Source organism: Typopeltis vanoorti, chromosome 3 (genome assembly GCF_054136105.1).
Source record: "Typopeltis vanoorti isolate ZY-2024b chromosome 3, IOZ_Tvanoo_1.0, whole genome shotgun sequence".
NCBI classification, from domain to species: domain Eukaryota; kingdom Metazoa; phylum Arthropoda; class Arachnida; order Uropygi; family Thelyphonidae; genus Typopeltis; species Typopeltis vanoorti.
Window position 1 is genome coordinate 1,678,361 of NC_143551.1, and position 25,160 is coordinate 1,703,520.

Sequence of the window (25,160 nt, forward strand, 5' to 3'; positions counted from 1 at the left end):
GTTTCAATACTCACCATCTCATTTGGCAATAAATTCCACTCACCAACCACTCTCCATGCAAAAAAAGTCATGCCACACTCTCACTCAGTATCTATTCATTATGCTTACAGATTTAGATATACTGCTGCTGTTTGAGAACAACTCTTTCTGCTTTTATGAACAAGACATGCTAATGAGAGGGGAAGAACCAGAAGTCATTCCTGGAAATTATGTAAAAATGTGGTGAAGAAGGGTGTGAGTAGATTTTTTACAGAGAATTGTCAGTGAATGGAATGCATTACCAGAATGAGTAATGCATTCCATTCACTGACAATGCATTAATAATAAATCTTGTTAATGCAAAGAATGTTAAGGACTTTAGGATTCTATATGATAAATATGTTGTCAGTTGAATGAACCTCCCACAATGAGTCTGTCGACTCCATGGAGGGTGTAATAATAATATAATAATTCTTATTTCAAAGCTAATTTTAAAATATCACAAAATTATATTCAGTAGTATTTCAAGGAGGATTAACTGTGTTCTGCTACCAGGATCTTGACTGACTAGCCATCAGTCATGCTTGCAGCATATTGAGCACAGTTAAACCTAGGATGGATTTCCATGGTGATCTGACAACCTATAACACAGTCAAAAACCCTGATGGAACTGATATAGATGGTAGTGCCAGTATTTCGGTGAAGTCCAGAAGGCCATATCCAGGCAGTCTTAGCATCACACCTGCATGTGGACAAATCCCCCCCACCCATGGGAAACATGGTCTTGTAAGGAACCATGGTGAAGTTGATACTGAGCAAAGAGCTGGCAGAAAGTTATAAAATGCATCTCCCAAGACGTTACGTGGTCAGTGTGGGAGAATAGGCCACAATCCCTTCACTATGATGCCAAGAAGAAAGAAAGGCTGTGAAGCCATTATGGCTTTACGGCCTTTATATAAACGACCTTTACCATAAAAGCTATAATGGGCAAACACTGGATGTGACTAAATTGCCCCAACTATATGACTACTCTGACCAAAATCATTTATGGAGGCTAGAGCATGATGTTGTGATGAAGCTTTCCCAAATAATAAGAAATACTGGAATAGCCCAAAGAATTCATAAATATGATAGTAACCAATGCAATTCTCTTTTCCTCCATATAGGTACATTTAATTGTCGAACACTTAAAGACGATGACCTTACCATCTTACAGCAAAAACTAAAACACTGAATGGGACATTATAGGCTTAAGTGAAGTAGGCAGGCAGGATAAACATTTAATAAAACTAAAAAAATAGAGACTACTTATACTATTATGGGAAAACACAAGGACAATACGGAATAGGATGTCTAATTAAGAAAACGATTACACACTTTATAGAAGAATTTAATTATACAGATGAAAGAATAATATAAATCACACTCTCCAAACTTAAAATCAAGGTCATCTAAATATACACTCTAACGTCATCCCACACTAATGAAGGGATAGAAGCATTTTATGACTCACTGCAGCACACTCTAACCAAAAAAAAAAAAAAATAGCAATCAAAACTTTACTATAGTGATGGGCAATTTTAATGCTAAAGTAGGTCACCCTCTCACGAAAATAGACATAATAAGACTATACATACATGGTAAAAGAAGCAACTCGGGAATGGCTCTAACAAGCTTTACATTATGAATACATTTTTTTAAGAAAGCCTCTAAAAGAATATGGACATGGAGAAATAAAAAATGAAATAGATTATATACTGTGTAATAATAAAGAAATAGTCCAAGATGCCTCAGTACTAAATCAAGTAAAAACAGGATGTGACCACTGACTGGTAAGAGCCAAAATTAAAATAAATTCCAAATTGGAAAGAATAAAATGACTAAACAAAAAAAAAATCAAGAAGTTTTGACTTAAAACCTACCAATTATATATTTGGTTTAATCCTGTATCCAAGTGTAATCAAACAAAGTTTGCACCTGAAGCATTTTCAGGATTGGGGCAACTCGTGGCAAAAGTGGTATAATTTCTCATCACTTGCCTTAGCATCCCATAATGCAAAGTACATCTCCTTGCGGATGTAAAATGCTATGCATTAAGGGAATGGTCTGGGTCGAAACTCAGACTGTTTTCGACCTTTATCGAGGTCTCATCAGTAAGAGCCAGACCCAGAGGTGGTGATACTAAGCTGGAAGTAATGGAGAAGTTATACTTCCATATACGAGTTGCCAAAAGGTATCACACCTTATTATCAAAATTCTCAGGGTTAGAGATATTGATGTAAGTTTTTTCACTTGGCTATGCTACCAATTATATATTTGGTTTAATACTTTATCCAAGTGTAAGCAAACAAAGTTTGCGCCTGAAGTATTTCCAGGACTGGGGCAACTCATGGCAAAGGTGGTATAACTTCACATCACTTGCCTTAGTATCCCATAAAGCAAAGCACATCTCCTTGCGGACATATAAAATGCTATGCATTGAGGGAAGGGTCACTACTTTCAATAAAGGTTTCGACCTTTACTGAAGACTCATCAGTGGGAGCCAGACTACGAGTTGCCAAAAGGTGTCACACCTTATTATTAAAATTCTCTGGATTAGAGATAATCCTCAATAATGTTCGCAGGTCTGGGTAGTGACCCTTCCCTTAATTATTATTATTCAAGCCTCAATGGAGACCAAAGACTCACTGCAGGAGGTCCCTCCTAGGAAACAAAAGGTCTATCATAGGACTCCTTGAACTCATTGACTGTTCTTGCTCTCACCACTCTATCAGGCAGTGCATTCCACAGTTCATTCCACCCTCCATACAAAGAAACCACTCCTCACCCTCTTGCCCACAGCTTCCTTTCGTAACTTCCAGGGATAGCCCTTTGTCATCACTCCTTCCCACTGTTCAACCAAGTGAAAAATCTCCCCAGTGTCAACCCTGTAACCACCTCTCAACAGTTTAAAATTCTCAATCATATCACCTCTCCTTCTTCTATCCACCAAACTCTGCAGTCCACACTCCCTCAGTTGATCCTCATAACTAACATTGTACAGTCCTGAAACCATCTTTGTTATCTGCCTCTGTACCCTTTCCACAGTTAATTATTCCCCTTAAAATCCTGGGAATAGTCTAAGTGTGCTCTGATCAGGGTCTTATACAACAGAATGATAACTCTTATCTCTACATGTGAGCATGCTTCTCAGTATTGCAGCAATCCTCTGTGTTACCTTCACCACCTTTGCAATGTGTCCTCTGAATTTCAGGTTTCTATCAACCATCAACTCCACATCTATCAGCTCCCCCTACTTCCTCCAGTTCAACTCCTCCAATATGTTCCATCGACGTGTCCCAAACCTCAAGACCAGTGGCGCACTCAGGATTTAATCTTGGAAGGGGCTGAGCACTGAAGATTTAATCGGGGGGGGGGGGGGGAGTAGACAATTTGAGAATACACACTACGCATTGCATAGGAACTATGACTGAGCATCTGCAGTGATCGCCAATACATGATACCCATGATCTCCTCTGGCAAATGAAGTAGCGCCTGAGCAGTACTTCATTCGCTTTGCGTTCACAGCGGCCAGGATTGCTGAGTGCTATAGGGTATTCCCACCTAATGTGATTGCTAATTCGTAAGTAGCATAGAAATAGAAGACACAACATAAATTTTAAAATAATAATAATAATTTTTATTGGGAAAATATTTTTGGAAATTTTTCTAATGTTTTTTCCTTTTTCTTTTTCTTTTTTTTTGGAGGGGGGGAAGGGCCCCTTGGTCCCCTCCCTGGGTGTGCCAATACTCAAGACCTTACATTTTGCTACATTAAACAGACACTCTCATTCATTTGCCCAATCTGTCTAGTTTATTCAAATCCTCTTGCATTGCTACCACATCTACACTATTACTAATAACCTTTTCCAGCTTCACATCATCTGCAAACAACTGAATATCCCCCCCCCCTGCAATCTAAATATAAAGGTTAAACAATACAGGTCCAAGGACTGAGCCCTGTGAGATCCCGCTTGTAACCTTCTGCCTCTTGATACTGCCCCAAGTATCCAGTTGACTAACCTGACATCCAAACCCATGTGCTGCAACTTAAATATCAACTTATCATGTGGCACCCTTTGCTAAATCCAAGAAAATGGCATTATATGCTTTTCCTTCATCAACTGCTCTTGTAACTTTATTATAAAAGGTTAGCCTATTACTAAAAGACGAGCACCCCTTAACAAATCCATGAGGGTAATGTCTCACAGATAACATTACCCTCATCTGCCCAATGCTGTTGTTATGTCGCTGCATCTCTCTCCCCTTACAAGAAAAAATTTTTTCTTATGCTGCACCAGCCAACATCCTATAACAGAGGAGACTCTTGTTCAGGGAATAATTCTAAATTCAAAAGGGATACACACAATAATTAATCTCATGCTAGTGCTGTGCAGATTCAGTAAGCAGTCGTGACTCGAATCTCACTTAAGCAATTATATCTAAATTCCTTCCCGCCAAAAGGTTCTATTTCATAAGTGGTGGTTTGAATTCGTAATCAGGCACCAACTCAGGTATAAGGTACAAAACATGTTTATTGGAAAAACATAAGGAAATTCAATTATTCAATGGATCAAAATTTACTCTAAGTTAAGGTACATACTAAATCACAATGAATCTGAGTATGCTAAATCCTTCAATTACAAAAGGATAAGATTAAGTGTACGCATAATACTACTAAGATATAATTCTTTTCACAAGTCATTCACAGAACATGCATTGAATACTTTCATTAATACTCTACTAATATTTATCTTAATTCTAAATTTTATCAAGCAAGCCTAGCCATTCACAATCAAAAATACTGCCTATCAACAATTCTGGTTTGTTCCACAGGATCTTAATTAACTCAATCAATTTCTCTCTTAAAAGTTCTCTACTAGTGTCCTTTAGTTACAGTATACACAAATTTCATTCTTCTAAGCGATTTTTAACATAGAAGTGAAAATCTTTACATTACCGGATCCTTTCAGATTTCATGCCGCCATCTCATGTAGATCTGGGTTACCTTACTTATTCTTCGGCTGTCTTTGCGCCTGGCGATGCACTACGCTTTTCTTTTTATCGTTTCTGACTGTGCCGTGCTGTCTATTGCTCCGCAGGATACTTTCTCCTATGGGACATTCTGCTAAGGCTCGATTCCCCATAGGCCATCATATCGCGATCAGCTCTGCTTGGAAATCTTCAAGCATTCTCAAGAAAAGAACCCACCGTCTGTCATCACCGTAGTGAATCCAATGCTCTCTCACGACCCCCCCCAACAAAACCTCCTAAAACTCAAATCCAGGAATCGAAAAGAAAAAGCCTTGTAAAATGGCGCGCTTCGTCTTTTATTCACCCTTTTCGGGCACCCTCTATTCGATGTTGTTTTCACCCACGAACCCCACCGTTCATGCCCCTTGGGTGATCCTACACTCTCCCTAATCTGTTAGGTTACATTTTTCCAGGTAGCCATTCTGACGTCATTTTCCGCGTTGGTATAGTCTTCATCGCTACGCTCAACTCGTACAGATTATACGCGATTATTCTGGATTACTACTTATAATTTTTCTCAGAATTTCATAATGTACTAGACAGCTTAATGGGAATTACAAATAACTTAACAATTCCCTTACACAATTCTTACTATTTTGACAAAAATTTCTCTGCTTCTCATTTCAGTTATGCAGGAGAAACTCTCACTATATGGCACACATGGACTACACATTATTACATAACATAAAATAATACTTCATAATTATTAGCTGATGTGCAGATATCTTAATTAGTAGTAAATATCATGTTAAATCCTGAATAAAGAATTTACTTGTAAAGCTCTAAAGATAAATTTTTTCTTTAAGCATCCCTTATTATAAAAAATTTTTTTTTCTAATTTTCTAGAAAAACTTTTTGCTTCTCCCTCAATTCTCTGGGGATAAACCTTCCATTCTTTCTGGGCCTTAGTATGTATCTCGGCTCATGAGACTGTATCGTTTCCTCATGACATGACTGAGTTTGCTCATTCCCATGATATATATTTGGTGCTTCTTTATATCTCAAGCGTTCGGTCTCAAGGAATATCTTCAAGTTAAGATATTCCTTCGACAGGCTTTGCTCTTCTTCTCTCTTGCTGTTCCGTCTCATGTACGGGGGTTGCTCTGGGATGTGTTTTCATCATGTTCCCCTTACAGCCTCTGTTGACTTCCCCCCCCTTTCGCCAATGTTTTCGAGGGAATCGCCCAGACAAACCAACCTACTTGATCTGCATCTGTACAATTTTAGGCGATCTGAGTGGACTACTAGGGTTCTTCCCTGACGTGCCATCTCCTTTATCTTGTATGTCACAGGGGAGTTTTTCTACAATTTCAAAGGGCCCTGTGGCGCTCCTTCCAAATTTCCCCCCCTTTTTTCTCCCAGAGTTCTGCTCCAATAGGAGCAAGTTTCCTAGTTTTAAGTCTTTGTGTTTTCTCAATTTATTTGCATAAGACCCGGCACGTTGTGAACACGTATTACTTGACTCAGCCACCAACTCATGTGCCAGCCTGTTTTCCTTGATGAGGTTGTTCAAGTACTCATCAATGTCTGGGAATCCAGTGCTCGCCTTTGAATTTCTGAAATCATTGGGGAAAGAGGGATCGAATCCGTAGAGCACAAAAGCAGGGGATTCCCTTGTTGCTGCATAGAGAGTGGTCCTACAAGCGAAAAGGGTGTGTGCTAGATGGGAATCCCACTCTGAAACCCGCCCTTCTGCTAGTTTGGAAAGAGTGAGCTTCAGAGTCCGATTCATCCTCTTGCACATCCCATTTCCTTAGGGGGGTGATACGGGATAGTAAACAGTTTCCTTATTCTCAATAATTTGCAGAGTTGGAGCATTACTTCAGCCGTAAAGTTGGTACCCTGGTCTGAAAAAAGGGTTTCGGGAGTTCCATATCTAGAGAAAATCAGCTTGAAGAGCTTGTTTGCAACGGTCTTTGCTGTTTGATTCTTCATGGCTGTGGCTTTGGGAAACCTTGAGAACATGTCGATCACGATGAGAATGTACCTGTTTCCCTTTGAGGTAGTGGGGAGGGGTCCCACAATGTCCATAGCCACATCTTGAAATGGTCATGAGGGGAGCGGGAATGGTTACAGTGGTGCTTTACCAGAAATGACAGATTTCTGTTGACACACATGGCACGATGACACATAGTTCTCAATATCTTCTCTCATGCCCTTCCATAGGTATCTGTCCGTCACCCTCTTCCAGGTTCTGTGAATACCCTGATGTCCGGCTAGCTCCGCATTATGAAATGAGTACAAGACCCAAGGAATCATGACTTTAGGAACCAGAATTTTTTCCTTCCACCTCCCTGTGACATCTTGTTTTGACAACAAAAGTCCGTCTTCATCCATATGTATGGTATTGTGGAACACCTGGTTGTGCGTGAGGCTTCTCCCCTTTTCATTCTTTCATGCACCCCCCCCCCCACATTGGGTCCAATTTCTGGGCTTCTATTATTTCAGACTTCCCCCCAACTTTGAAGATGGAGGGGAAGTGGTTTCTTCTTTCTCTCGATCAATAGCACAGGGTTGATATTTTCCTCATCAGTGCAGGAGTCCAGAGATCTAGACAGATAGTCAGCCATAACGTTGGATCTCCCAGGAATGTAATTAATCTCTACCCTGAATTCTTGCATCTCTAAGGACCACCTCACAATTCTTTGATTCTTATCCTTCATTGATGAAATGAAGGATAAGGGTTTGTGGTCCGACCTGAGTATGATATGTTGGCCCAGTAATATATATCGGAACTTTCTGAGGCTGTATATGAGTGCCAGAGCCTCCTTCTCTATGATGGAATAGTTTCTCTCAGAGGGGGATAGCCTTCTGCTTATGAAAGCAATTGGTCTGAAGTGATCTCCTTCTGCTTGTTCCAGTACTGCCGCAATGGTGTCCTTAGAAGCATCAGCTGCTATGAAAAAGGTTTGACCGAGCTTAAGGTATGAGTACTGGTGATCTAGTCAGAGCCTGATTCAACGCATGATAGGCCTCACGCTTCTCCCCCATACAAATTTCCCCCTTTTTTCGTTAGTTTTACGATAGGGTCCATTAACTTGGAGCATTCAGGGATAAATTTTCTGTAAAAGTTCACCATAGCCATATACCTCCTGACTTGTCGTACTGTGGAAGGGGGCTGTGCTTCCAGTATGGCATTAACATTACGCTTTGGAGGGTTTTATCCCCTCTTCGTTGACTACATGTCCCAGGTATTCCACTGACTTTAGGAAGAATTCACACTTGGAACACTTCAAAGATAGGTGTGCCCTGTTAAGCTTGTCCAGAACCTTCAGTAGGACTTCTTTATGTTCTTTCAGGCTGATGAGTAAACCAACAGGTTGTCCTGGAAACACAAGACTCCTTTACCCATGATGTCACCTAATATGGTGTTCATGAGGCTCTGAAAACTCATAGCTGAGTTCCTTGCTCCCCCCCCCTGGGGAAGTTGGCACAGTTGGTATTTTTGCCACTTTGTGGTAAAAGCAAAATACTGCCTATCCTCCTTCCTGAGGGGAATAGCCAGAGTTCAGATCCAATTTTGAAAACACTCTTGCTCCCTCCAGCCCAACCAGTAACTCTTCTATCATGCATACAGGGAAGTCAATCAGTTTGGTGACGTTATTGACTTCCCTTAGATCTAAAACGAACCTTAGGTCTCTGTTTGACTTTTTCAACCAGAATAAAGGGGCTGTTCCAACGGGAATTTGACCTCTCGATGATTCCCGCCCTTTCATACTCCATTAATAATTTCTCCAATTTAGTTGGAAAAATTCTTGGAGCTCCTCCTTAACAGGATCGGAGTCATGCAACTTCAGAGCATTGTGCACAAGTCTCTCTCTCTCCACCCATCTTGATCTTCCTCCGCCCCATTATCCTCCCCAACCGACCTAGTTACACTTATTTTGCTTACATTGTCGGGAGCGAGTTTAGGTTTGAAAGTTCTCCCACAGAGTGACAGTGATTGGTTAACAAAGTTACACACAAATTGGTTTCTTCTCAAAAAGTCCAATCCCAGCACAATTTGGTGGCCCGGACCCGAGATCTCAGGAAGAACTATCAGTCCGTGCATAACACTTATGGGGAAACAAGGCATGGAAATGTTTACATTAATTTTTGTGGTGGAACAAAGTTCAACTCTCGCAATTTCCATGATTTTGTGGGGTTGTTGAAGTTCAACCAAGCTATTATTACTCAGGGTGCCTAGTTTTTTGAAAAGCGAATGAGGGATGACTGAAATATGTGCTCCAGTGTCTAAGAGCAAATTGCAAGGGATATTCTCTATGAAACCTTCAACCAAGGTGAGGTTCTTTTCATCTTGCATCTCTGTGGGGGCTCACGTTCTGCATCTTGCAGAGTTTTCCCTCAGTGTTGAAATTTGGAGCCAACTGATGCTTTGATTCACCTTTGGGGGTCTCCTCTCCTGAGACTTCTAATATTAAATTTCTTAGATCAGTGATCTGTGCCATGTCCTCCAATATTCTCTCTCTTTCTTTGACTACCTCATAGCATTTATCGAGGCTTTCTACTTCCTTCTGGTGTGCACTTTCCTGCAGTTCATGGGATAGACCTGCTCGAAATTGTTGGAGAGCTACCCACTCAAGGTGGTCTCAATCCTCTGGTGAGGTTCTCATTTCTTGGGTGAGAGTCAATATTCTATGGAGAAAAGTACTGACTCTTTCCCCTTTTCCTTGGAAGCAGTTGTAAAGCTTGCCAAGTACTTGAACAATTCCTCCCTTCTTTGAGAATTCAGAGATCAGAATTTCCTTGAATTGTTCATATCTCAGGGTTCTTCTTAGGATGGGTTGCGAGCAAAGAATTTTCTTCGCTTTCCCTATTAGCCTTCCACGTATGAGCATGAGGAGTAGTATGTCACTCCATTGGCCCATTCCTCTGAGCTCCTCGACGTGTTTAAAGAATGTGTGCACACAATCATCTCCCTCTCCAGAGAATTGTGGGAACACATGCAAGGGATCAATCATTCTAAAAAACTCTGAGTCATCTAACTCTGAGCTTGTAGGTAGGGACATATCTGCATTCATCTTACAATTCAACACAACATAAATTTCTTAAATTCTAATTATTCCAATAAACCGATACGATATCAAAAACCAACTTATAATGATTAAGGATGTGTCAACTTAAATTCTAGGGCCCTAATCACATCCTGTCGACTGCACCATTGTTACGTTGCTGAATCTGTTTTCTGTTGCTGAATCTGTTGCTGAATCCCTTTACAAGAAAAAATGTTTTTCTTATGCTGCGGCAGCCAACATCCTGTAACAGTGGAGTCTTTTGTGCAGGGAAATAATTCTAAATTCAAAAGGGATACACAGAATAATTAATCTCACGCTGGCGCTGTGCAGATTCAGTAAGCAGTCGTGACTCGAATCTCACTTCACTAATTTCTCTAAGATCTTAACAACTACTGATGACACTCAAACTGGCCTATAATTAAACACTTCCAGTCTGCTATTGCCCTTATGCAATGGCACTATCTTACCTTCCTTCCATTCCCTGGACACTTTTCCCATAGCCAGACTTTTATTGAAAAGCCAAGTCAAAGGAGCTGTCAGTTTTTTAGCATATTCTCTCAAAACTTGTGGTGAAATACCATCCAGTCCCACAGCTTTACTGACATCCAGAGTATTCAGTATTTGGAACACGCTCTTCTCCTGCACCTCTAAACCTCAAACCTGCCTTATCCCTCTAGAATTAAAGGGATCATTCTCTCTCTATTCCCATTTTTATCCCACAATGTCATTCTTCCACAATCATATCTCTTCCTACTGGCCACATAGCTAAAAAATTCCCTAGGATTTTCTCTAGATACTAGGGGCAATCGCTTCTCATATTCCAGTTTTGCCTTCTTTACCATACTAGTCACTCTCCTGGCCTGTGTCTTATATTCTTCATGCATCCACTCTTCACCTGTCTCCTTATATCTCTTCCATGGCCTCTTTTTCACATGCAGTTCCTGTTTAATATTGTTTGTCATCCAATCTACACCAAATTGTGTCTTCTTCACTTGTGGAATACAGCCCAAGCACTAATAATATCCCTGCCTTCCAATTCCTCCCTCCATGAAACTTTCCCAAGTTCATATCTAAGACTATTATAATCACCTGCCTTATAATTCCACATACGTTTCCCCTCTCTTTGATACGCCTGCATGTCTATTCATTTTCCAAGTCAAAACCACATGGTCACTCTCTCCGACTGGTGGGAGAGATGTCATCTCAGTTATTAACTCTTCTGATGCTATGACCAAATCCAAAACTCTCGAGCCTCTTGTTCTCTCTATTACAAGTTGCCTACGACATTTGTCTCTCAAGAATTCTTGAAATTCCATTTCCTTATTGCTACATGCATCTTCCTCTCCCCAATTTAGACTGCTGTAGTTGAAATCTCCCATAACAATCATTCTTCTTGCACTTGTCAAGCTCAACTGTCTAAACATCTCCCGGTCCCCACCTTCTGTGCTTGGTTTGTAGCAACACCCCACTAAATATCCTGTCTTGCCACCTCTACCTCACACTACATGCTTTCAAAATTATTAGTGTCACTACCTTCCAATGCCTCCACTCTTAGAAGACACCCACCACACTTTCCCTTCCTATCCTGTCCAAAAATGCTGTACCCTGCTACTTCTATTCCTGTTATTATATCCTCTTCTGTCAACTATGTCTCAGTGATCCCAATAATCTTTGGCCAGGTTGATGCTATCAGCGGTACCAATTCCTCTTCTTTATTCCAGATATTAGTATAAAGCATAAAAACGCCAGTGTTTTTAGACTTAGCATTATCCCCTCTAGACTCCACTGGGCTCAGCATTACCTGATGTTGTCCCTCCCCCTTCTTCTTCTTAGCACCCATTCCCACAAGAGGCCACCCCTGCTACCATCCACCCTGGGTATTCTAGTTTCCCTGCACTGATACACCGACTCGTTCAGAAAACAGCAATCTCTCCAGATGCCTATGTCCTAGGATTTCCTCATTCAAATGCAAGCGGTCTCTCGTATACAATTCCTTTCTGTCCTCAAATATTCTCCAAGCATCCACATATTCCAATCCTCTCTTCTGACACATTCTAGCTATTATGTTATTCAATATTACTGCTCTTCTGCTCAGCTCGTCACTATAATACCTAGGCAACATGCACACTATCTTTCTTCTCTGCATTTTCTTTTGTACAACCTCAAGCAAGAATCTCATATCTCTCGTCGCCCAATTTACATTACCTCTCAAATCATTCGCTCCTACCATCGCAATCATCTCATCAACCCTTTTCATCCCTCTTAACTGCCATAGCCTCTCTTTCTATTGTTCCTCCAGGCAAACACTCCTCACGCATCCTATCTTGCACACCACAGATCATTGAGTCCCCATACATCCCACCTCTTTGCACCCTGTTCCTCGATTGCTCACATGCATTCCTCACTCTCTCTCCTTTAACACTTTCTCTCTGTATTCCCTTACTTACCTGCCTTCCTGACATCACTATTCCTGGTTCCAGAGCCTGCATCGCATTCTTCTCATTCCTTCAATACTACTGTTTCCAGTCTCTCCTCTTCTATCATTCCCATAATACTAATTCCCTATCTTCCACTGTTCCTATACTCTTCTATCATTCCCATAACTCTCTCTCATTCCCTCTCTTCTAATGTTCCTATTCTATCCTCTTCTATCATTCCCAAAACTCTCTCTCATTCCCTCTCTTCTATTGTTCCTTTTCTATCCTCTTCTATCATTCCAATAACTCTATATTCATTCCCTCTCTTCTACTGTTCCTATTCTCTCCTTCTATCATTCCCATAACTCTCTCTCACTCCTACTCTGATTCGCCTTGCATCCATCTCTTCCATTCGCCAAAAACTAACACCTTCGACGAGGATGGGATGCATAGCATTTTACATGTCCACAAGGAGATGTGCTTTGCATTATGAGATATTAAGGCAAGTGATGAGAAGTCATACCATCTTCACCATGAGTTGCTCCAGTCCTGAAAATACTTCAGGTGCAAACTTTCTTTGCTTACACTTGGATAAAGGATTAAACCAAATATATAATTGGTAGCATAGCCAAGTGAAAAAACTTCCATCAATTATCTCTAATCCAGAGAATTTTAATAATAAAATTATTAAACTTTTGGCAACTCGTATACGGAAGTAGGACTTCTCCATCACTTCCACCTTAGTATCACCACCTCTGGGTCTGGCTCACACTGATGAGACTTTAATAAAGGTTGAAACCAGTCTGGGTTGAAATGCTTCCCTTAATGCATAGCATCATACATGTCTGCAGGGAGATGTGCTTTGCATTATGGGGTACTAAGGCAAGTGATGAGAAGTTATACCACCTTTGCCACGAGTTGCCCCAGTCCTGAAAATACTTCAGGTGCAAATTTTGTTTGCTTACGCTTGGATAAAGGATTAAACTAAATATATAATTTATAGTCTGACCAAGTGAAAAAACTTCCACCAACTCTGACTCTTGGTCCTAATTAACTTCTGTAACACCTTAACCACAAATCCAGACACACACACACACACACACACACACACACACACACACACACACACACACACAGACTGGTCTATAATTCAAAGCCTACTCTTCTCACCTCCCTTATGAATAGGAACAATTTTATCCTCTTTCCACTCCTTTGAAACTGGACCCTGTGCAAGATTTTCAGGTTAAAAAGATATGCAAAAGCTGCTGTTAACTCTCCGGAACATTCCCTCAAAAACATGTGGTGAAATAACATCAAGTCCCACAGCCTTATTTACATTGTCTATTCAATTCCTCATTATGCCTCCTTTTCACTTACTATCAGTTCCTCCTCCTTTCCCACTGCTTTCAAGTTCTGCCTGACGTCACATTCATAAAAATAAAATACCTTTACAAATTGTTCATTAAATATCTTGATTATATCCATCACAGCTATTATCATTCCTCCGTTTTCACTAATGAATCCCATCCTACTATAATTATTCTTTCTTCTACTGGTCAAATATTGCAAAAAAACTCCTTAGGATTTTTTTTTGGCTGCATTAGCTAACTGCTGCTCATACTGCACTTTTGCTACACTTATCAAGTGAGTCACCTTCCTCGCCTGCTCTTTGTACTTCTCATGCAACTTGTTGTTATAACTACTCATCTTGTGCTTCTTTCAGATTGCATATATTATCTCTTGATTCATCCATTTCACACCTGCTCTATTTACTCTTTTAACATTTGGAATACATTCTGATATTGCCTCCACCAAATATAGGGCCCAAGCAGCATTGAAATTCTTTCCATCAAGTTCCTCTTTCCAATTTATTACCACAAGCTATTTCTTGAGCTTTTCATAATTACCAGCCTTATAATTCCACATATATCCCTTTCTAACAGACATCCTAGAATGACTGGTCACCCTGCAAGTGATCACCTCTTGGTCACTCTCACCAACTGGTCGAAGATTTGACACCCTATTTATAATTACATCATCTGATGAGATGATCAAATCCAATACTCTTGATCCTCATGTATCCTCGGTTACGTGTATCCTTGTATTCTTTCAAAAACTTCAGAAATTCATTTTCTTTGCCCCCAGATGCAGCTCTTGATTCCAGTCTATAATATCATAATTAATATCGCCCATCATGATCACTAGTTTCTTGCTATCTATGCCAATTTGCCTATACATTTCATTCTCATTACCCTCCGTATTACTATGTCTACACCAACACCCAACTAAATATTATTATTATTACTGAGACCTCCAGGGAGTCAATGACTCACCGAGGGAGGCTATAAATCACACAAACCAGCTATCGTACTTTTCCTTAAATTCATTCACACTAGATGCACTCACTACTCCTAAGGACAAATTATTCCACTCACTCACTCACTACTCTCTGGGAGAAAAACCTGGCTCTTACCCCATTCTTGACTGTGAACAAACTTAACTTCCATGGATGCCCCCCCCATTCTCTCCCCACCTTCCATATAACAAAAAATTTCATCAATTGGAATCTTATAATACCTATTCAAAAGTTTATAGTCCTCTATCATATCACCCCCCTCTTTCTCCTGTTAACCAGAATCTGCAATTCACATACTCGCAATCTGTTCTCATAATCTAAATTCCCATAATCCGGATTAATCTTTGTAACTCTTCTTTGCACCCTTTCGCCACAGCTTCTTTATCTCCTTTATCTCAGATTTGGATCTGTGAACCATAATCCAGATGTGGTCTCATCAAAACCTTATAAAGAGGCAAAATGAATTTCTTATCCTTACATGTCAAGGTTTGCTTCAACATCGCAATTATCCTCTGAGTTGTATTTGCAAATTTTGCTATGTGACCTTTGAACTTTAAATTCTTATCCACCAATACACCAAGATCCCTTGCCTCTTCAGTTTCTTGCAGCATAACCCCACTAACATAATATGCCACTGGAACTCTAATCATGCCAAAGTGCATAACTTTACACTTACTAACATTAAACTGACAGGCCATTTTCGTTTGCCCAAATTTCCAGTCTATTTAAATCATTTTGTAATTGCTGAATATCAGTAGCATCCCTAATTGCCCTGCCTATATTTGCATCATTGACAATCAATTGCACATCTGATGATAGACCCTGCCTGATGTTGTTAATGTATACACTGAACAATAATGGCCCAAGTACTGAACGCACTGTATACCACTTTTTTGATATCTGTCTGTCAACCATCCCCTGATCCAAGTCAAGAGATTATATTCCAATCCCATATTTTCCAGTTTATGCAATGACCTTTCATGTGGTATCCTATCAAATGCCTTAGAAAAATCCAACATTATCATAGTGTATCCATTCCCTTTATCCAACTCAGCCGTAAAATATTTCATCCTGTTTACCCCCACCTCACTGCCTCAAAACCATAGCCACTATCTGCACATTGCAAATCCACTTTAGATCAGCACAACTCATCTGCAACCAGTGACAGTACTCCTTCTCTCTTTCTTCCCTGTATCTCTTCACGAAAAATATCATATCCATTCATCTCTATTTCTGTCAGGATGTCATCGTACTCTAACCATCTTTTGTAAATATTCCTTCAACAGAACCTGTAGTATCTAAGTAAGAAAAATCTTTATAACTTTTTAAGACAAAACAGAAATTAGGAAACTCGGTGAGTTTCCTAATTTATGTTTTGTTTTATACTTTTAATCTTATACTTTCACTGTATAAGAATAAAAATATTATAAAAATCCAATTAAAATCTAAATCTAAATAAAGAATACATAAATACATAAAAAAACTATATTTTGTGAAATTTATCTTGCATCGTATTACTTTTCATATATCGCTATCAATGCAATATCATTTCAATTTTCTAGCAAATGACATTTTCAGCAAATTTTTTTTGCGATGAGTTTTCCCCATGAGAGTTCCTTGTGAACTGTTTTTAAGTATTCTAATGCCCCCTCCCCCCCCACTTCCCACTGCCACAACCGCTCATAGTAACTGAATTATAAATATCTATGTTCTTCTAATTTCATACTTTTCACAGTGTATGTACACTTCACATTTGATATGATTAAAGATTTTCATATTTTCTATAAAACAAAGTTGGCAAAGTCCATCCTTCAGGCAATCTGTGAAGTATTGTATGTACAGTATATATATATCGGTGTATAAGACGACTCTCAAATACTACAGAAAACACTTCGAAATCATGGGTCATCTTATATGGTGAGTATAAAAAGGGAAGCTTAATTTCTTGGATGAAAATTTAGGTGGTTACAATACATCGTTATATAAGCAAATAGGCAGTGTTTATAAACAAATAAGATTAATTTTTTGTTACATAAATTTATTTAAAATGTTGCAACAGATGTAAGTCTTAAAAAAACAAATAATAATTATTAACCTCAATTTTCATCTTAACGTTCTTCTTCATCATCTGTTGAAAATAGTTCTTCAGATTCATTGTTTAAATGATCGTCACATGGATCCCAGTTCGAATCCGGTGAATTGATTTTGTTTTCATCGTCATCAGTGTCCCACAACAGATCATCTTCCATACTGTCCATAAGATTAGAGATACCACACTTTTTAAATGATTTCATTACAGTCTCTACTTTTACTTTATTCCATGCGTTGATCACAAAATTGCACAACACATCAAGCAATGCGGCGTGCATAGATCCACAATTTGTAAATGATGATTTTTCACCAGTCAACATCCAATTATTCCACTCTTCTTGCATATGAACTTTAAATGGTTTGTTCAAGCAGACGTCTAGTGGTTGCAATATAGAAGTTAAACCACCTGGTATAACAGCAATTTTTGTGTTATTTTTTTCTAGAAGACTTTTAGTATTCTCAGTTAAATGACTACAAAACATATCCCATACTAATAAACTGTGTTTCTTCATTATGCCATCTGGTCATATGTGTTCCACATATTATTTTTCCATAATTTCACACCATTTTCATCCATCCATCCTTTTTCGTGAAAATGTACAAAAACACCTGAAGGAAATTTTATCTTAGGTTTAGTTTTACGTTTGAAGATGATCATTGGTTTTAACTTGGTTACATCAGCTAAAATGACAACATAACCGTAAACTTTGTTTTTTCATGACCTGTACTTCGAACTAGCACACTCTTACTACCTTGAGACTCCACTGTTTTCTTGCTTATCATATCAAAGCTCATATGAGGTTCACCCATATTTTCAATATTTGACAATAGAAATTTATGTTCTTGTCTCAACTGAATAATAAATTTATAGAAACTGGTAAGTTTGTGGTCAAGATCTGCTGGTAGTTTTTGAGCAATTTTTGTTTTTTGTCGTATTACCAGAATTTGTCTGTTCATAAAACAATTACACCATCCTGAAGTAGCTTGAAATTCTATACTTTCATCCAGATTCAATCTTGACCATTTTAGTGCATATGCTCTAATCATATTTCTTGTAACAAGATAACCATTCTGCCTTTGTTCGAATACCCATTCTGCAACATGATTTTCCAGTTGCGGCCATCAGGTGATCCCTGTTCTCATCGCACATTTTTTCTTTGCCAATTTTTTTAAAATGTCTTCTTTCTTCCTCCATTCTCTTACCATCTTCTCGGTTAAGTCAAACTTTCTTGCAGCAGCACAGTTATTAGTTTGCTTTGCCATTTCAATTACCCATATTTTAAATCCAGCTTCATACTTTCTTCGTTTGTTGCTGGTTCCTTGATTTTAAATAACAATTTTAAAAATCCTAAAATTTAAAAAAAATGCAAAATTAATAATTAAGATTGGGATAATCACTTTTAATTAGGGTAATTTGCATAAATACTAAATCTATGCTATGCAAGAAAAATAACAGATATAACAACAATACCTAACTTGCATTAATACAAGTAAGAATAAATTGGTGGTTCGTCTCATACAATCGACATAAGCTTAAAACCTAAAAAATAGCCTAAAATTTAGGCCTTATATGGTAATTTGACTTTGAACAAAAATAAAAATACAATCTGGAACGTCGACAGCTCTTTTTTTTTGTTTTTCAAAATATTTCAAATAATTATCTTGAATTAAGTTCTTCGAGAACAAATAAAATGTATTGTCGACTAAATGATTAGACAAAATGAGCACAAAAAATTAAAAATTACATTGGTTCTCCAGAGTAATGCAATATTTAAGCTTTTCATCTTCAGCAAACAACTGAATATCCCCTCTTAAATCTTTCCCTGTATCATTGATATACAAATTAAAGAGTAGTGGCCCTAGTACCAAACTCTGAGGTACTCCACTAGTCACCATCATTCTCCTAGACTCTACCCTCACCATATACTACTCTCTACTGTCTGTCCATCAGCCATCCCTCTATCCATGCTATTAGCTTCATATCGATTCAATCCTCTCCAGTTTTTATAATAGTTTTCCATATGGTATTCTGTCAAATGCCTTGGCAAAGTCAAGCAGTATCATGGTGTAGTGCCATTACCATTATCCAATTCTGCTGTCCCTTTATTATAAAATGTGAACAAGTTACTAGGACTACCCTTTACAAAGCTGTGCTATCCACTATAGTATTGCATCCCTACCCTATGCACACACTGTTGTATTTTACCTTTCACCAACGTTTTCAATACATTAACAACCACTCCCTATATATTAATTGGTTTGTACTTTGCTACCCCTGTCTTGAAGGTACTATCTTACCCTCTTTCCACTCCCTTAGAACCTTGCCAGAAATGAGACTTGGATTGAACACCTTCATCAGAGGAAATGCCAACTCTCTTGCACCTTCACATAGTAGGGGTGATATGTCATCCAGTCCCACTGCTGTGTTCACATTCAAATAATTTCTATATTTTTAGTTTATCCAATATAACTAAAAGTCCAGTTACCCAGCATAGAACAAGGAGCTGTGTTTCTTGTTATAGAGACAACTGAAATGCAGCTTTGATCGCGAGATAATTTGGTTAAGCGTTCTCTTCAGTGTGAAGGGTTATTGTACCTTCTAATAGACATGATGGCCAAACTGCACTTCTTATCCATATTCTTTCAACAGATAGCATACATCATATCCGGATTTTGCTGAACGTATATGGCCAGTTGGGAGGTTAATATATGTATTTTTCAAAGTACACAGTTTTACATAAAAATATGTGTTTTGCTTTTTATAACCTCTAAATTTTAAGTACTTAAAAAATGAAAAAATTAAAGGGCGCTCAACTTAAAATTGCATCGGGGCACCCCTAGAGCCAGCACTGACATTGCTCAAAAGCTTCCATCTAAAAGTTAGCAATTGTGGAAGGGGGGGGGGATAATGGTGAACCCATGGTTGTGCCTTCTTTATGTAGGTATAAAGTGTTTTGCCACACCAAATGGCCAGAACATAGTATATGTGCAAAGAGCGCTGTGATATCGGGTGGGAATTTGTCCTGTAAAAAAAGAATTGTGTCATTGATTGGGACATTTGTGAAAAGGGCAAAGACATCAAAATTGACTAATAAATCATTTTTTTTTGGTGATGTCTTTAATTTTGTTTACAAAGTATTGTGAGTTTTTAATATAGGAGGTTGATGACCTACCAACTCCTTGGGTGTTGACGCTAGTTTCTAGGCTAGATGATAACTGCAGAATGTCGATACCTTCAACTATAGGCTGGAGCGATACATTCTGATTATGAATCTTGGTTAAAAAGTAAATTCTTGGGGGAAACGAGCATAATGCAGAAGTAGTATTTTAATTGTATCCTTCACTTAAGTAATTTTTCTGTTTTCTTTTTTATCCGATTAGTTGGGTTATAGTTAACAAGTTGAAAAGTGCTGCTGTCTGACACTGATTAAAATTTTTTCCAAGTTGTTGGTTTAAAGTAACAGTGGCACTGCCTTTATCAGCTCTAGAGATTATGATGTCCTGATTTGATTTTAAAGATTTCACAGCTGCCAATTCAGATATGGTTAGGTTGCTTACTGGAGACTGGCTATCTGATACCTATCAGATATCAGACTGGCTATCTGATAGGTATCAGCAAGTTGTGTATGGAAGGAACAATATCCAGAAAGAAGAAAGTCACTAGTGGTGTGCCTCAGGAGTCTGTTTCAGGGCCATTGCTGTTTAACCTGTATGTTAATGATATTGGTCAAGATTTGGATGGGGATATTCAGTTGTTTGCAGAAGATGCAAAGTTGGGCCAAACTATGAAGAGTAGAGAAGATGTTGTGGCCTTACAAGAAGACTTGAATAAACTGAGTGAATGGGCATGGAAATAGGGATGCAAGTTCGATATTAAAAAATGTAAGGTTTTAAAATTTGGGAAACAAAGATGGGATGTAGAATTTATGTTTGGTGGGGATATATTATTGGAGCTGGAGGAAATAAGAGATCTCGGGATGATAGTGGATAAGGATCTGAAATTTAGGGGATACATTACCAAATTGTGAGGACAACACAAAGAATTCTGGGAATGATGCAGAGGCTTTGTTTAAAACCCACATGGACTTCTATGCACAGATTTGGTCACCTGGTTTTCAAAAGGAAGAAGAAATTACTTACTAAGGTAGTTTCTGATCTCTGGAATGTAAAATATGTGGAAAGGTTGAGAAGATGCAATTTACAGGGTCAAGTGGATAGGAGGGAGAAGGGTGATTTGATAGAGACCTACAAGTTATTAAGGGGTTATTATAGGATCAATGTTGGAGAGGTTTTACAGCAAACAGTGGGAGATTAGGGGAGAACCAGAGGATATCCCTCAAAGCTGTATAAAGCGGGTGTGAGCAGGGGAGTGAGAAGCAGGTTTTTTGTATGCAGAGTTGTGAATGATTAGAATGCCTTGTCTGAGAGTGTGGTGTCTGCAGAGAATTTGAGTATGTTTAAGGCACAGTATAGTGAAGGAAGCATCGAACACCAACAGGCAGTGAGCCCATGATTTGTGATGATGATGATGAGCTGTGTGTATGACAAAAGGACCTCCTAGATGAGTCTTTGACTCCATGGGGGTCTTGGGATGATAATAATAACAATAATATATCAAGTATAGTCATGTTGACAAATATGAGAATGGGAAACTAGATGATAAGGCTCATTTACAGCAATCACCCCACAGAAAATTCTACTAAGGGAGAAGTTAAGAAATTTTTTGCAACATGACATAAGGCAGCAGATACAACAAAAAAGGAAAAGTTGGTCGTTGTGGGAGACCTAAACAGCAGAAAAGGCCATGGTTACCAGACATATAGAAATGTTTTAGGAAAATAAAAATCAAAGCTAATAATAATGGTAAGTACCTGCTGAATTTCTGTTCAGGATATGGACTAGTTATAGCTGACACCATGTTCCAACATAAAAATGTGCGCAAATTCACATGAAGAGAAGATGCAAGAAATAAGAAGTGTGACTATGTTATTCATGATAGCAATGTTTTCAGAACACAAGAGTATACAGAGAATTTGAAATTGGAAGTGATCACCATTTAGTTTTGAGCAGGATAAAACTGAATTTCATATCAAAAAGAAGAGTGTGTAAGAAAGTTTTTTAAAAAAAAAAAAAAGTTTTGGGCAGCATGATTTGTAAAAGACATTTACTCATATTTTATAGTAGAGTGAGAGAAGAATTAAATCAGGAAATTTACTACAGCACAATACTGTTAAACTTTGCAAAGGTATCTGACAAAATACCACATAAATAACTATTACAAATATCAGAGTAAATTGGAATGGATATGAAGTTAGTGGCATGGATAGGGGATGGCTGACAGACACCAGAGAGTAGTATATGGCAGAGTAGAATCTAGGCGAATGTGGGTAACTAATGGAGTGCCTCAGGACTCTATACTAGGGCCGCTACTTTATAATTTATAAGTTAATATTATAGGGAATGATTTAAAGGTTGGATATTCAGTTGTTTGCTCATGATGCAAAACTAGAAAGGACTGATGTTGAAAGTTTTTTCACTTGGTTAAACTATAAATTAAAGATGCCAAGAAATTATATAATTGGTTTCATCCTTTATCCAAGTATATCCTTTATCCCAATTTGTGGATGTATTATATACATGTGTTTGAGAGAAGAATGAAATTATACAGGCACAATGGGTTGCATTTAAATGGCTTTGGAGTGAGTGTGCTGGAGAAAGTGTTGCTGGATGAAAGTATAGTGTGTAGAAGTACAGTGTGTGATGCGTGCCAGAGATCAGAAGGAAGAGATGAAGAGAAAAATCATGAGAGTGGTACTGAAGAGACAGAAGTGCTTGGCAGTGGAAAAAGTAGTAGTGTGAGAGAGGAAGACAGAACAGGAATACAAGAGGAACAGGAAAACAGAGGGGGGGGGGGTGAAGCTCGGGTGGACAGGGAGAAGTGTCATAGAAAGAGTGAATGTTGAAAGTGGCAGTGAATGTGTGTATGAAGATGGAATATATTGCAATGTGGGTGGAGAAGTGGAGACGGAGCAGATATATGTGGTAAGTGGTGATAAAGGTGATTTGGCAGGTGCAGTGGAGAAATCGCAACCAACATATGGCTTGGATAGGACTGGCTACAGACCTAAAAATAAACCGTGTTTGTGCCAGAAGTATCAGAAATAAAGGGGGTGAAATGGTTTCAGTGATTGAGTTTATTCGTCCCTAAACATTGGTTGGTATAATTGATATCATAACGGGAATAGAAATGGAAGGGTACAGTATTTTTCGTGAGGATAGAAAGGGAAGGAATGGAGGGAGAGTGCTGCTGATGATGTAGGGGAATTAAGTCCACATAAGTTAGACAAGAAAGTAGGAAATAGTGGCACTGGTTATGAGGCTGCGTGGTATAACGTGGATGTTGAGAGGAAGACATATTTAGTTGGATGTTGCTATAGGCCTGGGAATGTGGAAGGTGGTGATGAAGAAATGTATATGTAAAAATAATCATATTAAAAATTCTGAATATTTTTACGTATTAATTATGCTTGTTAGTTTTTGTTTTCATACACGCAGTGTCTGCATTTGTGATGTGCTCGTTATGAAAATGTTATATTAGAGGTAATATATAAAGAAGTAAAAATATTGAAGTACTTACTAAACTGATTATTTGTGTTACTTATAAGAAAGTTTGTTATATTTTAAAATGCTGAATTTTGTGTTTTGTGAAAGACTTTCTCTTAGCGCTGATGGATACAGCGAGTCAGCCATTTTTTTTTTTGCAGTGCGTAGTTTCTGACTTTTGTAGAGTGCGCATGCTCCCGGAGAGAACTTGATGTGTGATTGACAGCTGACAAGGAAAGCGTTGCGTATCCAAGTTACAGTTGTAAACAAGAGAGCGTTCGGAAGTTTTTTAGAACACTGGCCAAGGAATATTCAAGTTGGAAGGAACTTGATTTTTTTTGTGCGGCAGTCAAAGGGAAATTTCATAATGTATTCCGAAAAGGGAATAGTGAAAATAATAGGTTTCAAGTAGGAATAAGTAAAGAATAAAAAGGAAATCTTGAAACTGCAAGTTTTTATAAACTGGCCGAGGAATATTCAAGTTGGAAGGAACTTGATTTTTTTTGTGCGGCAGTCAAAAGGAAATTTCATAATGTATTCCGAAAAGGGAATAGTGAAAATAATAGGTTTCAAGCAGGAATAAGTAGAGAAATAAAAGGAAATCTTGAAACTGTACGTTTTTATAAATTGGCCAGTAAATATTCAAGTTAGAAGGAACTTGATATTTGTTTTTGTGTGTGGCAGTCGGAAGATATTTTATAGTGTATTCCGAAAAAGGAATAGTGGAAATATTATGTTTCAAGGAGAAATAAGTGATGAATAAAAGGAAATCTTGAAACTAAGTTTTTAAGGTGGAATAAGTTAAGACTGTCAATTTAGTATTGTAAATGAAAGGAGAACTTGTTGCTTACATTCTAAGGTGAATGTTTTTCTTAGAGAAAATATTGATAAGGAAGTTTTATAAGTATTAAGAATGCCTGAAAGTGAAAGTTTAGAAAATATATTGATTAAGAAGATTTTTAGGTATTAAACGTGCCTGATCTGATGAGTATTACTACTAAAAGGAAAACAGGATATAGTCAAGAAGACTTTATGTGTGTTATATTGATTGATGAATCCTGAAAATGAAGTACAGAGCCTTGTAACTTCTGGAAAAGAACCTTAACAGAAAGAGAAAAAGACTATGAACAATTTTTTGTGATTGTGAAAAAAAAAGTGTTTAGTCTTAAGAGTAAGTTTATATTTTTAAATAAGGCCTTGGATCCATATAATCTGTAGTTATAGTTATGTATTATTGCTAGAAGTGTATATATATATTGTTTTAGTTTTATTAAATGTGTTTATTTTGTACTTGGTTTTGAGTCAATGATTAGTTGGATTCTGAAAGAGATAGTTAAAGTCATTGCACCAATTGGAGTGAACTTTTATGCAATACAATAACATATAGGGACACTCGGAGTCAAAATAAAAATAATTGTTAGTAAAAGAGATTTATATAATAAATCACCTCATAAGTATATAGTATAATTATTAACAAAGGCACAGCCGGTAGACTAAATAGTTAATATACTATAGAGGGAACAAAAATAAAGAAGAATAAAAATAACATATAAACAACTTGGATTAGTGAACAAAGGAAGGGTAATTATTATGGGTGATTATAATTATGGTGGTATAGATTGGAAT

The 25,160-nt window shown here is 38.0% G+C and overlaps 1 protein-coding gene across 5 annotated transcripts in view; it reads right to left on the bottom strand.

Annotated features, from left to right (window-relative positions):
• mms4 (Methyl methanesulfonate sensitivity 4) overlaps positions 1 to 25,160 on the bottom strand; it is a 371,357-nt gene that overhangs the window by 337,323 nt on the left and 8,874 nt on the right. Inside the window, exon 1 of one of the 5 annotated variants that reach the window (XM_090390521.1) lies at positions 16,936 to 17,062. The exons of 3 other annotated variants lie outside the window; for them this stretch is intronic. The gene's annotated coding sequence lies outside the window, so the exon portion shown is untranslated. Of the gene's footprint in view, positions 1 to 14; positions 138 to 16,935; positions 17,063 to 25,160 lie in introns of those variants that run through there. One more of the 5 variants, XM_090390522.1, reaches the window with a different exon arrangement.